This window comes from Bubalus kerabau, chromosome 6 (genome assembly GCF_029407905.1).
Source record: "Bubalus kerabau isolate K-KA32 ecotype Philippines breed swamp buffalo chromosome 6, PCC_UOA_SB_1v2, whole genome shotgun sequence".
NCBI lineage: Eukaryota > Metazoa > Chordata > Mammalia > Artiodactyla > Bovidae > Bubalus > Bubalus kerabau.
This window is the reverse complement of record NC_073629.1, coordinates 52,577,784-52,583,783: the sequence shown is the minus strand read 5'-3', so window position 1 is coordinate 52,583,783 and position 6,000 is coordinate 52,577,784.

Sequence of the window (6,000 nt, the reverse complement as noted above, 5' to 3'; positions counted from 1 at the left end):
CCTGAGTTAAAATTTGTTGGTTTTCCCTTTACTGGCTTAATAACTGAATTACCTTCTCTTGGAATGTAATTGTAAACTGTAGTGAAATGGTGAAGTATGGTGCATTTCTCTAGAGTTCCGCTTAGACACTCCAACAGATGCTTCTACTTTTAAGGTTAATTGATAGGTTAAGAAACTTTTTGTTTTCACCTCTCTACTCCATTTAAGGAAAGGATTTGATCTAGACTCCTCAATGGAGAGATCCATCTGCAGATTCTGTACGTATCTTGAAAGCCTAGTGGCCTCAGAAATTTGTGTTTCTAAAGGAGAAGATACCTGAAGCTCTGGTTTCTAATTTTGGGGGCCGATTGTTAATATCTGGGTTGGGTTTTAACATCAGCAATCCAGTTTTCTCTCTTTCTACTCTTCATCTCCACCAAACAGAATCCATGTGTTTTTCCCCTTTTAAAATTCAGTATTATTTCAACATTCTCATGAAGTGCACTGTGTTCTTTGCAGGAACTATGTCATACGCAGTTTATGAACTGGGACGAGTAACAGACCAGCAAAAACTGCTCCACCCAAGTTACTTATGAAGACTTTCAGCTCTGGATCTTGGGTTGGTCAAATGGAAGGAACTCAGTTGGTTTTTCAAACTGAGAAATTCTTGTTCTCTTTGCTCATCCTTCTTATACAGATGGTGTGCTGTGGTCTATGAAAGGATCATCAGTTCTGAGGTGTTTGAGCTGAAGTAAAGTACTGAGAACATGTTAACTGTTTTTTAAAAAATAAAAAAATGGTTGAGATGTAAGCCTGTGTGTGTGTCTGCATGTATGTGCATGCTCACGACCCTCGTTTCTCTTTAAGTCAAGGCAGAGTTAACTTCAGTCATGTAGTTCTACTTTGAAAGTTTTTCTTTTCCTTTTTTATGAAATCTTAGAGGCAATAAACAGAGAAGGTCATTAAAAATCAATTCAAGCTGTGACCTTCTGCAGAAGGAGAGATGATGTCATATGACCTTTATTTTAAGAGTGAAATAAAATCTACATAAAGTGCAGTACTCAGATCCTCTGACAGAGCTGAGATTGAAATTTAGACATGAAGGCAAAAAATATGCAAAAACTCAAACTGTAGATTATCAATGACATCTGTAAATCTTAAAACGGCCACTTGCCCATTTTCAAACATATTGTGTTAGGGAAGAGCAATGCTACAGGTTTGGCTTGCTTTGAAATAATAAAGTGTCTAAATTTTCCTTGAAATTGGCATCTGGTAAGGAAAGATATAAGCATCTGAATGCAGAGTTCCAAAGAATAGCAAGAAGAGATAAGAAAGCCTTCTTCAGCGATCAATGCAAAGAAATAGAGGAAAACAACAGAATGGGAAAGACTAGAGAGCTCTTCAAGAAAATTAGAGATACCAAGGGAACATTTCATGCAAATATGAGCTCGATAAAGGACAGAAATGGTATGGACCTAACAGAAGCAGAAGATATTAAGAAGAGATGGCAAGAATACACAGAAGAACTGTACAAAAAAAATCTTCATGACCCAGATAATCACAACGGTGTGATCACTGACCTGGAGCCAGACATCGTGGAATGTGAAGTCAAGTGGGCCTTAGGAAGCATCACTACGAACAAAGCTAGTGGAGGTGACAGAATTCCAGTTGAGCTATTCCAAATCCTGAAAGATGATGCTGTGAAAGTGTTGCACTCAATATGCCAGCAAATTTGGAAAACTCAGCAGTGGCCACAGGACTGGAAAAGGTCAGTTTTCATTCCAATCCCAAAGAAAGGCAATGCCAAAGAATGCTCAAACTACCGCACAATTGCACTCATCTCACACGCTAGTAAAGTAATGCTCAAAATTCTCCAAGCCAGGCTTCAGCAGTATGTGAACCATGAAATTCCTGATGTTCAAGCTGGTTTTAGAAAAGGCAGAGGAACCAGAGATCAAATTGCCAACATCCGCTGGATCATGGAAAAAGCAAGAGAGTTCCAGAAAAACATTGATTTCTGCTTTATTGACTATGCCAAAGCCTTTGACTGTGTGAATCACAATAAACTGTGGAAAATTCTGAAAGAGATGGGAATACCAGACCACCTGATCTGCCTCTTGAGAAATCTATATGCAGGTCAGGAAGCAACAGTTAGAACTGGACATGGAACAACAGACTGGTTCCAAATAGGAAAAGGAGTACGTCAAGGCTGTATATTGTCACCCTGCTTATTTAACTTATATGCAGAGTACATCATGAGAAACGCTGGGCTGGAAGAAACACAAGCTGGAATCAAGATTGCTGGGAGAAATATCAATAACCTCAGATATGCAGATGACACCACCCTTATGGCAGAAAGTGAAGAGGAACTAAAAAGCCTCTTGATGAAAGTGAAAGAGGAGAGTGAAAAAGTTGGCTTCAAGCTCAACATTCAGAAAACGAAGATCATGGCATCCGGTCCCATCACTTCATGGAAAATGGATGGGGAAACAGTGGAAACAGTGTCAGACTTTATTTCTGGGGGCTCCAAAATCACTGCAGATGGTGACTGCAGCCATGAAATTAAAAGATGCTTACTCCTTGGAAGGAAAGTTATGACCAACCTAGATAGCATATTCAAAAGCAGAGACATTACTTTGCCAACAAAGATTCGTCTAGTCAAGGCTATGGTTTTTCCTGTGGTCATGTATGGATGTGAGAATTGCACTGTGAAGAAGGCTGAGCACCGAAGAATTGATGCTTTTGAACTGTGGTGTTGGAGAAGACTCTTGAGAGTCCCTTGGACTGCAAGGAGATCCAACCAGTCCATTCTGAAGGAGATCAGCCCTGGGATTTCTTTGGAAGGAATGATGCTAAAGCTGAAACTCCAGTACTTTGGCCACCCCATGCGAAGAGTTGACTCATTGGAAAAGACTCTGATGCTGGGAGGGATTGGGGGCAGGAGGAGAAGGGGACGACAGAGGATGAGATGGCTGGATGGCATCACTGACTCGATGGACATGAGTCTGGGTGAACTCCGGGAGCTGGTGATGGACAGGGAGGCCTGGCATGCTGCGATTCATGGGGTCGCAAAGAGTCGGACACGACTGAGTGACTGAGCTGAACTGAACTGAACTGAATATTTCTTCACTTTACAAACTTATTATAACATTCAAAAATGGCTAGAAGAAACCATTTTATCAATATTTTATAAATGATGTTTGGTTAGCTAATGTTAATTTTTCTATAAACATTTATGTGTAAGGAGCAAGAGGAGGAGTAGCAGCAAATCATTGATTTCTCTCTTAGCTTGGGCTGCTACAACTACCATAGAATAAATGGCTTAAACAGCACACATTTCTTTCTCACAGTTCTGGGAGGCTGGAAGTCCAAGAACAGGTACTAGAAGATCTGGTGTTTGGTGAGAGCCTACTTCCTGGTTGGTAGATGGCTGTCTTCACATGGTATCCTCACAGGACTGAGAGAAAAGGTAAGTTCTCTCTTGTCTCTTCTTCTATGGGCACTAATTCCATCATGAGGGCTCCACCCTCATGATCTAATTTTGTCCTAAAGGCCCCCTTTCCAAATAGTATCACCCTAGGAATTAGGGCTTCAACATATGGATTGTGGGAGGACTCAAACATTCAGGCCATAGCATTTCACTCAGCCCCCAGCCACCCCAATCACGTCTTTCTCACATGCCAAATACATTCTACCATTCCAACAGTCCTCAAAGTCTTAACTCATTCCCACATCACCCTTAAAGTCCAAAGTCTTATCTAATTATTATCTGATCATCAGTGAGAACTGAGGTAGGTACACTTCATCCTGAAGTAACTTCCTCTTCAACTGTGAACCTGTGAAGCCAAACAAGTTAAGTGCTTCCAAAATACAACAGTGGGACAGGCATAGGAGAGACCTTCTGAAGGGCAGCAGAACATGCCACCCCAAGACACGTCTGTTGAAGTTCAGGAGTCATACTACTCCAAGTTATGCAATTTTGGTATACTGACTGTTTTGATCTATAAGCACTTGAAAAATAGCAAAAAAGTTTAAAATAGAGAAAAAGTTTGCTCTGCTCTCCCTCTTATCTGCCTGAAGACAGACTCTCTGAAAAGGAACTCAGTTGTTGTAAATTTTCTCCCTAGGAGTTTTATCAACCAGGGGAGATGACTCATCACAGGGAAGGAGAATAGAGGTCAACATTAAACTCAACCGTTATCACAGACTCTCATATATTCTTCTAAGGGCCTGTTTATCTTTCTTAAAAATTATTTAATTATTTTGCTTCTCTAAAAATTATTTAATTATTTTGCTTCCCCTCCTCTTTCCCTAAGATGGTATCTAACCCTGAATTCAGGCCGCCTCCTTGCATTACTCATTTTTCCCTGGGAGTCTCCCATGTACATATGAGGCATACATGTTAATAAACTTCTGTTTGTTTTTCTTTTGTTAATATGTCTTTTATTAGAGGTCTCAGCTAAGAACTTAGAAGGGTAGAGGGAAAACTTTTTCCCTCCCCCACAATTCTCATTCCAAAAAGGAAAAATAAGAAAACAGAAAGCGTGACAGGACCCAAGCAAGTCCAAAACCTTAAAAAAAAAACAAACTCCATGTGATCTTAAGAATCCAGAACAATCCCTTTTGGCTTGATGTTCTGCCCTCCAGACCCAGCGAGGTGGCAACCTCACTTCCACAAAAGCTTGCTGCTGCTGCTAAGTCGCTTCAGTCATGTCCAACTCTGTGCGACCCCATAGTCAGCCTCCTACCAGGGTCCTCTGTCCCTGGGATTCTCCAGGCAAGAACATTGGAGTGGGTTGCCATTTCCTTCTCCAATGCATGAAAGTGAAAAGTGAAAGCGAAGTCACTCAGTCGTGTCCGACTCTTAGCGACCTCATGGACTGCAACCACCAGGCTCCTCTGTCCATGGGATTTTCCAGGCAAGAGTACTGGAGTGGGGTGCCATTGCCTTCTTTGCACAGAAAGCTTAGGGTAGACCTAACATTAATTACATTTTTCTTTTTCAGATAAATTTTTCTCTAGATTTTTTAAGTAACAGGGGAATAAAATCAGATCTGGTTACATACAATGAAAATGGGACAACCTATATCTCATACTTTGGGTCTTGACTTTGTAACCATTTTGGGGTCATGGAATCCTTTAAGAATCAAATGGGACTTCTCCAGTGGTCCAGTGGCTAAGACTCCACACTCCGAAGTGGTGGAGGCCCAGGTTCAATCCCTGGTCAGGGAACTAGATCTCACATGCTGCAACTAAAGATCCCATGTGCCACAACTAAAACTCCATGTAGCCAAATAAATAAATATTTTAAAAATCCAAAGAATCAAATGACAACTGTGACTAGTTGTCATATGTTAATGAATTCGATCTCTTTCTGAATGCTCTGCCTGTTGGAGAAATCTATTTAACTATTCCTATGCTAATGTCATACTATTTTTATTGTAAAATTTCATGCTAAATTCTAATATCTGCTAAGGGCAAATCATAGCCATCATTCTTTTTCAAAAATCTTAATTTAGTGGGGAATGGATGAACTTTTAAATAAATGCTCTGGTAAAATTGAGTAATCATCTGGAAGAGAACAAAATAGACCCCCTACCCTCATACCATCAAAAAATAATAAAGATCTAAATTTGAAAAGCAAATTAATAAAAGTAATAGAGTTTGTATATGTCTAGAGTTAGAGAAACCCTAAGTAAGAGAGGAAGCCCAGAACCCAAGAGGAAAAGGTAGACATATTCAACTACACAAAAATTAAACATTTTATCTTGGTGATATCCGTTATAAACAGAATGAAAGAAAAGATTATTATGGATTAGAAAAAAAATATTGGTCATACACAACATACAACATATAATGTCCCTAATATGGAAATTATTAAGAAACAAATAACTGAGTAGAAAAGTGGCAAAGGAAATGAAAATATACAGAAGAATCTGGAAAAGGCCAATAATTTATAATAACTTAAAACTCACTGGTTACCATGATAATACAAATTCAAATAAGGAGATACAATTTATC